We start from the raw sequence: 9,858 nt of genomic DNA on the forward strand, positions 1-9,858 counted from the left end.
TTCATATCATTTAATATTTCCATTGTATTTTTATCATTTTAAAAGTATAAACTTTTGAATTAGTTTGCGAATAATAATAATAATTTATTTAAAACACCTTAAATTTCAATTTTATGACTTTTCTTTCCGGTTGTTTTAAATATACTTAATTTAGTTAGTTCAGCTTGGAGAGAGCGCTAGTGGTTTTTTAGTGGTTTTAGAGTCGACCCTAGTGGGCCCTCGAAAAATATTGTGGCAACACTGCTAGAGAAACAATAAAATTACGAGTGGATGAAAAATATGAAGCGCTGTCTTCAATTTTCATAGGGTATATTCGAAAGTGCGACAGTTATTGTCTAACGTATGACATATGGACGGAGACAATGAAAAATTAGTCATTCCTTGGGGTAACAATTGATGAAATTAAATAGAAGCTTGTTCGGTCTTTCAAAGCGGTATTCATCTATTCGACCAGGTAAACAATTATACATATATTTACATACGTACATGCACAAAACTTGGACAAGTTTTACGCCGAGCTTTCTATTCTATTTTTATTTACTTACTTAAAATATTTAGAGATTTTTAAAATAAGTAAATTATTTTTTCTCTCAGGTAATAAAGTAGGAGATCCCACAGTAAATATGATTCGTGCTTTGGCACATGATACAACGGGATCCATATATTACAAAACCTGTTTTAAGGACGAGTATCAGCTTCTTCCACAAAGGACTGTCAGGAATTTTGAAATTCAGCAGCCTAATCTTTTGTACCCGCCGTAAAGGTTAACGATAACCAAGAAGAAATGGCGACATCTGCAGGACCTAAAGGCTATGATTCCAGCAGACTGTCATTACTTTTATGATAATATACCTTTTGAATAATGAATTGTTTAATAAACAATTATTAAACATTGTTCTCATTTTGACTTGAAATATTTTAATTTATTTYAGTACTTATGTACATATTAATAATAAAAATAACATGAAATATGGAAAACTTGCAMCTRTTTTTATTTAAAATTAAAAAAGGGTTAACTTTCAATTTTAATTTTTTATACAAATTTAGATTGGTCATACGTTACTTTGATTCAGAAATGAAAATTCAAAATAACGCAAGACACCTACTATAAAATTAACTTAATTTATTTATTTTTTTTTTCTAAAATATACTTATACTTAATTGGTTTTCTTTTTATACGGTCTTTTGCTTCTCCTGTAAAATTACGAAAAGTGATGTTAGGCTATTTTGCATTTCAGGTGACGATATGGTATATATTAGGCTTGTCGAAAAGATATCGATACATCGATATAATTTTTTTAATGCATGGATATTTTTGAGCGATATTTATTGTTTCGATATATCGAGGTATCGATATAATATTACAAGTGTTGAAAAAGTATCAAAATCGATATTTTTATGATAAAAAAAATTCTAAAATTCTAAAAAAATGTTTATGGTCGACTCGGCTTCCTGCTTTTCAATTTAGTACTAAAGTTGGCTTTTAAGTTGTCAACTTTGTCTATCAAGTGGAAATGTCATTTCAGTGTCAGTGTCTGTCATTCAATTCAACTGTCGTCTATCCCCGTTTTATAACCTCAACGCGAGCGAGTTGATACCAGAATCAACGACACTTATACACAAGTATATGAGAAACGCTGATAAAGCCAGACTGTCCTAATTAAATAAACAAGAGTATCAAATACAAGACTTTGAACTCATACCACACCATACCCGAGTGCAAGACAAGCATACACATTAGAGTGGGTCAATTTTTTTCTTGACAAAGCGGTTATCAAAATCGTAAACTACGATGAATTCTAAGAAAATTTGCCCAAGAAACCATGGGTTTAAAATGAAAATCGAGCTTCCGGTTTTTAGCGAGAAAATTTCGTATATTATATTTTGCAAAAAAAAAAAAATCCAATTCCTATTCCACTGTCGATTATTTGCTTGTTTTGTTGCTATCGAAGCTAATTTGCTCAAATTTGGTATGGGATGTTGTATTTAAGCAGAAAATTCGACAGTACAGAAATTTTTTATGGGGGGCGTGGCAATGCCCACTTATGAGTTCATATGTATATCTCTGGGACCACCCCACCGATTTCGTTCAAATTTGGTATATATATTACACAATGCCTACTTAAGGGATATCTGGAAAATTATCGAAATCGGATAATAACCACGCCCACCTCCCATATAACGGTAATTTTTGAAAAACTAAAGATCGGAAATTTTGATAACTGTTGAAGGGAAACATCTTGAGTTTGGTAATCGGTGTTGTATTGCAGCCAGAAATTCGACTATATGACCCACTTTTGAGTACATATGTAAATCTCTGGGACTACTTTATCGATTTCGTCTAAATTTGGTACACATTTTGGATTGTACCTAGTTAGGTGAGATTATGAAAATTAGGCAAAAACTGCGGGCACCTCCCATATAACGGTATTTTTCTGTACGGTCACTGCTTTATGTTTTCGACTCTAGTACAGTGCCATACGTCCTGGTTTACCAGGATTTGTCCTGGTTTAGCACGAATTGTCCTGGTGTCCTGGTCAACCCTTAAATTGTCCTTGTCTACTGTCAAATTGTCTTGTATGTGAATAAATAAAATGAAAAAAAGCTTTTCTTTTTTCAGATTATTGTTAGAGCGGATTCACATTTGTCAAGTACTAGAAAGCAAGAGAAATTTCCCCTGCTTCTCACCCCTCTCATCCTCTGCGAGCAGAGTTGCTTTCAAGTACTTGACAAGTATAAATCCGCTATTATGAAAAAATGTTCATCGCTAGTTAATCGAAAATCGATAATAAAATTTGTTTCTTCGCTATCATATTGAACATATGATTTATGCATTACTGGTGAACGTGGATTTGTATTGCTCGTAAGTTTTTCTATTTTCCGTTTAATAAATTTCATTTAAATGCTATTTCATTCTTCTGTAGCAAATGCCAAAAAGAAAGTGCAAATTTTTAGACACCTACACAGCTGAATGCTCGTATATGAAAAAAGGAAAAACTGATGACACTGCGTATTGCTCGATTCAAGATCATGTAAAAAGTGCTAAACATCTTTCAAAAATAACAATTGCTTCATGTTCAAAAGATATCAGTTCTTTTATGGTTAAGAAGAATACACAACTTGAGCATTTGATAAAGGTTGCTGAAATCACAAGCGCCTACAGAATTGTAAATCATCATCAATCATTCAGCTCATTGGATTGTACCATAAAACTGGATGCCGTATTATATCCAGATTCAAAAATCGCCGCAAAACAATCGAACGCCAGAACAAAAGCAACAGCCATCATAAAGAATGTTTTGGCACCACATTCAGTTACGGAAATCACTTAAATACTAAAAGATCATGTTCCATGCTTTGGAATATCTACCGATTCGAGCAATCACAAAGCACAGAAAATTTTCCCCCTGATAATTCATTATTTTACGGAGAAAGGGTTGGAAATAAAATTATTAAAAATATAGTCATTGCCAAATGAAACATCCGAAACAATAACAACATACTGCAGCGATGCACTAAAAACAGCTGATATTCCACTAAAAAAATCTTACGGTTTTTGGTACAGACAACACAAACGCGAATTTTGGGGGCAGACAAAGGAATGGCGTAACTAACGTTTTTTACAAGTTGAAATCCGAATTGGGTCGAGAAATAGAGGGCATTGGTTGTTCTGCTCATATCCTCCACAACACTATTTCACGTGCTACAGATGTACTGTCAATTGACATTGAATCTGTTTTTTTGAAGATATATAAATATTTCTGCATCTTCACGGTTAGAACTGAACGATTGAAACAGTTTTGTGAAAACGCACAGGTAATATTTAATGAAATACTCTCACATTCAAGAAGTCTGCGGTTGTCACTTTTGCCTGCAATAGAGCGTATATTAAAGCTTTGGATACCGCTCAAAGAATTCTTTGAGGTTGAAAAAGGAGCAGCGAAAGTAATTACTGACTTTTTTAAAAATCCGTTAGCAGAATTCGTTCCCATTCATACACAGCCAAGCATTTGTACTTGAGAAACAAATCAAAAAAATTGAAAAGCGAAATATTTCAGTTATGGAAGTTCAATTAGTTTTAAGTGAAACTATATGTCATATGAAAGACAGATTTGAAAACAATTTTATAGGAATTCAAACACAAACAGTTTTGAATAATTTAAAGAACAGATGTTTGAATGATAAAATTTCTGATTTTGAAAATGACGTTAAAACTTCAATTAACTACTTAGAGGATTGGGTGGTCCCCTTAAAAAAGTAAGCAATTTTTAATTGGATGACATTAAAAAATATACCTGAATGGACTGACGTTCAAAAAACGATAACTTATTTACAAGAAAAAAATATTATTTTGTCTGATGAATCCTTCCAAGAAGTTTCTTATCTTAAGTAATTTTTAGAGATAAATAAAGAATCTTTCCTTATCCAAAGGATAAGGATACAATTAAAAAATGGTTATATTTTTTTGAAAAAACTTCTGAAAAGGAGCGAAAAGACAATTTGTTAAAGATAGTACAATATTTATACGCAATGCCCAGTCATAATGCTTACGTAGAACGTATTTTTTCATTAATAAGTTCACAATGGACCAAAGAAAGAAATTCTTTAAATATTGATACATTAGAATGTATCATTCAATGTAAGTTTAATTTTAATATGACATGCTATGAATTTTACAACTATATCAAAGAAAAAACTGAAGTTTTGCGCAAAGTTCAAAGTTAAGAGAAATACTAAAACTTATAATGTTAAAATGAATAGTCTTTTTTTCGAATACATGTTTAAGTGAACTGTTAATTTTTTTTTTCAAATAAATTTTTGATAAATTTATCAGTAAAAAATTTTTTGGTTTTTTTTATAAGTGTTAAATTTTTGGGTAAAGTGTCCTGGTGAGCGGAGTCAGAGTTATGGCAGCCCTACTCTAGTAGTTACTGTTTTCCTTTTCTTTTATTAAAAAAAAAAACAAAAATCAAATCATTCCAATTTCTGTTACACTGTCGATTGTTTGTTTGATTTGCAGTTGTTTTTGTTTTTAATTTTATTTTTTTGTAGTTTTATCAACTTCTCAGATAAAGCAAAGCAACACTCATGAATTACTAATAAAACAATTGTTTCTGAAACCATCGTTTTAAATTATTTTGATACAATATTACAGTTAGAAGTTTTTACTCAAGGAAGAAGTGTGTGCCTCTGATTTTCGCGATTCTAACATTTTAAAGCAAGACTTAGGCTTCTTTTAGTTATGGAGTCATCTCTTATATCAATTAGTTCTTGTGCTAATGATATTACATGATCAAATCTCTCGGAATCAAATTTGGTGCATATGCCAGATCCAAATTTTAGTGTTTTTGGTTTGCTAAGTGATTTACACGAACTAAACTTGCCAACTTGCCGCGATGTTTTAAAATTTTTTATTTTTTTTGAGTGATCGGTCTAAAAATAGAAATAAAATGTTTTCGTACGCATCTTTTACTCCACAAGTGGCGGATAAATTGATTGAAATTTGAATATTGGCATAATGACGAAGAAAACCGTAATAAACAAGCTGAAAACCTTGCTGAATAAATATTTTAAAGAAACAAAAGGCACGTCTACATCTAAAAAATACACCACATTTGATGCCTGATCATTTACACGAATTTTTGACTGATCAGCATTCCGCGAGAAAACTGACAATTCCAGCGGTCCTGGCGGATGTTGTTGATTTGGATTTGGCTCAAACAGCTACCATCTTCACAGGTCTAAGGACTGGCCACACACAACGCACACATCAACACCTTCTTACTGGCAAAGTAAAACCATCTTGCCCTCTCTGCGCTAGCACACTATCACTTCACCACATCTTTAACGAATGTTCGGCTTTAGCGAGTATTAGGCAAAAGCACAATTTTTTTCCAAACTATCAAGAATTGTTACAACTTTCTTCGTTTCCTACAAAATAAAATATAACTTTATATTTAGCTGGTAACCTAAGATATTTGTTTGTTCAGAGTCGATGGCTTTATTAGCTCGTACTCTCTTTTTTTTTAATTATTAATTTAATATTACTTTGTATAAATAAATAAAATAAAATAAAATATTTCTTAAAATTACAAAATCCATGAGCTTTTACATTTCTTGTGTATTGATGATTTAATGGCCAATGGCCAAAACTTTTTTAACATTAATCTAAACATCAAAATTAGACCGTTATCTATACAGCTTCTAAAGCTCTTGGAATTTCCTTTCGAACAAATCCAGACATAACCACTTTCGTTAGTTTTCTTAAAAGATTCAATAACATTTAACATTGAATGTTTTAAATTTGTGTAGAGCACTTTCTCAAAATTGCAAGTATATAGAGATCTTAAGATCAACTTGATATGCATCACAAAAAGAACGCTGATGGGAAGGTGTAGCAGCACCTGTACGGTCACTGCTCGATGTTTTCGGCTCCAGTAGTTGTTACTATTTTCCATATCATTTATTAAAAAAAAAAAAAGATGAAAAATTTCTCGTTAAAGTTTTCTTAGAATTCCTCGTAGTTTACGATTTTGATAACCGCTAGGTGCATATTTTTTTATTTTCCATACAAATTGACCCACTCTAATACACATGCATAGACCGCACGATAAGCACTTGTTTACAACAAATAATACAATTAGACTTTAGACCTAAGCCACAAAACATGAATATGTTATCAACTTAACGAATAATATATAGCCCATAGGATAATACGAAAACAGGTTCATTTAAGTATGTGAATTTCTAGAATAAAGCTCTTATTCTGCAAAAGTAAATACAAATTTTTTTAACCATTCATAAGTATATGAATTAACTAGCGCGAGCGTATGTTTGTAGTTCTCAAACAATTTAACTAAGTAATTCCATCAATAATCAATTCACGTATGTAAACCAAATAATTCGAACATTCCAGTCATGTCTAGTGTTGTATGGAACTTTTTTAAAAAAAAAAAAAAAAAAAATAGAGAGACAAAACGTTTCATGTAATGTGTGTGGAAAAACATATAAAACCAGTGGCAATACGACGAATTTATCTACACATCTATAAAATAAGCATCACCATGCGTCCTTTCCTGTCAGCAGCTGTCCTTTCGGATGAGTTTAGTAAACCAGTTAGTGCTCGAACAGCTAGAAGAAGACTTCTGGAAGCAGGTTTAAAAGGATGTAAAGCCCGAAAGAAGCCGTGGCTCTCAGAAAAGAATAGGAAAAACCGTTTGGAATGGGCTCGCCGATACCAACATTTCACGGAAGAAGATTGGTCGAATGTTCTGTGGTCTGATGAATCAAACTTCGAGGTAAGCTTAGTTTAGATCGTCTTGAAGAATTAACAGCCAAAGCTTCTAACCCTAGAGCAATCTTGAAGACATAATACAAATCTTATGAAAACATTATTTTTCCTTTTCTATAGATATTTGGAACACCTGGTGCGACCTTCGTGAGTCGACGGTTTGGGGAAGAATATCATCCAGACTGCTTGGTACCCACTGTTAAGCATGAAGGAGACAGTATTATGATCTGGGGCTACGTAGCTGCTGATGGTGTCGGCGAAATGTTCGTTTGCGAGGGTCACATGGACAGCCAAAAGTACATAAATGTATTAGAAGCTGTTTTACTGCCTTCGTTAACGCGCTTTTTCGGCGATACTAATTTAGATGGGGTTCAATTTCAGCAAGACAATGCTCCATGTCACAAATCAGCGACTACGATGCGTTGATTTGAAGATAAAAACATTATTTTGTTAGATTGGCCAGTCTCCAGATCTTAATCCCATTGAGCACATGTAGGCTATTTTAAAACGCAAGATTAAGGAACACAGTGTAACATCAAAAACTACCTTAAAGAATGCCTTAATTAACGAGTGGTACGCTATAAGTGCGGAAGAATGTGCAAAGCTTGTACGCAGCATGCCTAAGAGAATTGCTGCCGTTATTAAATCGAAGGGTGGACCTACTAAATATTAATGTTATTATCACTAATTCATTGTATTTTCACTGTTTTACTAATAAAACTTCAATATTTCACTTGTTAAAACAAAAAAACCAGTTATTAGTGGGGTGCCTAATACTTTTGGCCAAGGCTGCATAATATTAACTCTCACGAACTTGACACGAAGTTTCATCGTAGTAACAGCGCATTTTTTTAACACAGCAAATAACTGCAATCCAGAATCTGCATCAAATGCATCAAATTAAAAAAAAAAGTAATTAATAAAAAAATTTCATAAAGTGGACTAATATTGGTCTTCTTTTCTGCAGGCACACACAGCTGATTATATAAAAGAATGCTTTGAAAATATTACCGACGAGTTTTCAATAGAAAAGGATTGCATCTTATCAATAACCACTGATGGTGGTGCTAGCATTTTTGGGAGATGGAAAAAGAATTCCTTGCATGGCACATTTGTTGAATTTAATAGTGGATGGCGCACCAAGAGATAGTCCACCAGTTCTTCAAACTGCCAATAGTGTCAAAGCCATTGTAACATACAGGGTGGCTGATGAAAGCCGCTACCAAAAAAAAAAAATTAAATAACTTTTTTTCTATTTAATGAATCTGGTTAACTTTTTTTTTTTTGCAGATTAACTTTTACATTTAACAAAAATGGATAACTGGGACACTGAAACAAGAATTCGAATCCAAAGTACGCCGTTATCACGCACTGGAGTCCGTAGTTTCGGTTCAAAGAGAGTATAGGCGCACGTTTGGCGGCAATCCTCCGAGCAGATGGACCATAATGAGACTTGTCAACAATTTTGCCGAGCATGGGACAGTCAACAGAAGACCTTACCATCGAAACCCTTCAGTTCGAATGGAGTAAACAATCGCTGCTGCTATACAAAACAAGTGTGTTTCGACAAGAAGCTCATCTGCTCAAATGGGTGTAAGCAGGCAGTCATTACAGTCAATTATGCACAAAGATTTGGACTTATTCCCATATAAAATTCAAATGGCCAACAAACTGAACGCTGCAGACTTGCCGATTCGCTTGGAATTTTGCCAGAAGATGCTTCAAATGGTGGAAGAGGATGGAAACAAACAAAATTGTCGAATATGGAGTGCTTCCAACCCACAGATACTCCATGAGACGGAATTGCATCCACTTCGTGTCACAGTGTGGTGTGCAGTTTCATCACGCTGCATTGTCGGGACCTAAAGTGATGCCAGCACTTAAATTAAAGTAGCTGAAGTACTGAAAGGTAGAGGGCCTCCCACCCCTCGCCGCAACTTGTGAATCTGCACCAGTTGACGAAGTCCTTTGTCGAATACCCGATAAAGTACTGTCCCACACCGTCTCTACTACTGATGGTTAATTTGCGTCAGGAATAAATTTCGGTCCAACAGTAATAAATCGTTCTAGGATTTACAAACATATGCATAACTATATATACATAAGTATACATATATATATACACATATGGACAAAATAATAGGTGTGCCTATGCGTGGTGCCATTTTTTTGTCAAAAAGTGTTGTAACTGTTATTTATTTTTAATACCGCTATGTTTTTATGATGGACGCGTTTTAGTAGCATGGTGGTGTCAACAGTTTGCATTACTCATTCGGTGATTTTGCTTTTTAGTGACGAGTGATCATTKTTCATTTAATTTTGCTTGGCCATTAAAATAGGTGTAGTTCATATTTTTCGTAAAGAAGTTGTTAATTCGTACTATTTACCATACCAAAGTAAGTATTTGAGTATTTCCAAATTTATATTAGTTTAAATATCACAAACTGACAAACAAAAAATTTTCAGAATGGGTCGCAAGAGACACTGCACCGAAATAGAACGCCAATTGGTTAAAAAACTACGTGGTGAAGGGAAAACATATAAATTCATAGCCAATACGTTAGAGC

The sequence above is a fragment of the Bactrocera latifrons genome, unplaced genomic scaffold, assembly GCF_001853355.1.
Source record: "Bactrocera latifrons isolate USDA-ARS-PBARC rearing strain unplaced genomic scaffold, ASM185335v1 scaffold_393, whole genome shotgun sequence".
NCBI classification, from domain to species: domain Eukaryota; kingdom Metazoa; phylum Arthropoda; class Insecta; order Diptera; family Tephritidae; genus Bactrocera; species Bactrocera latifrons.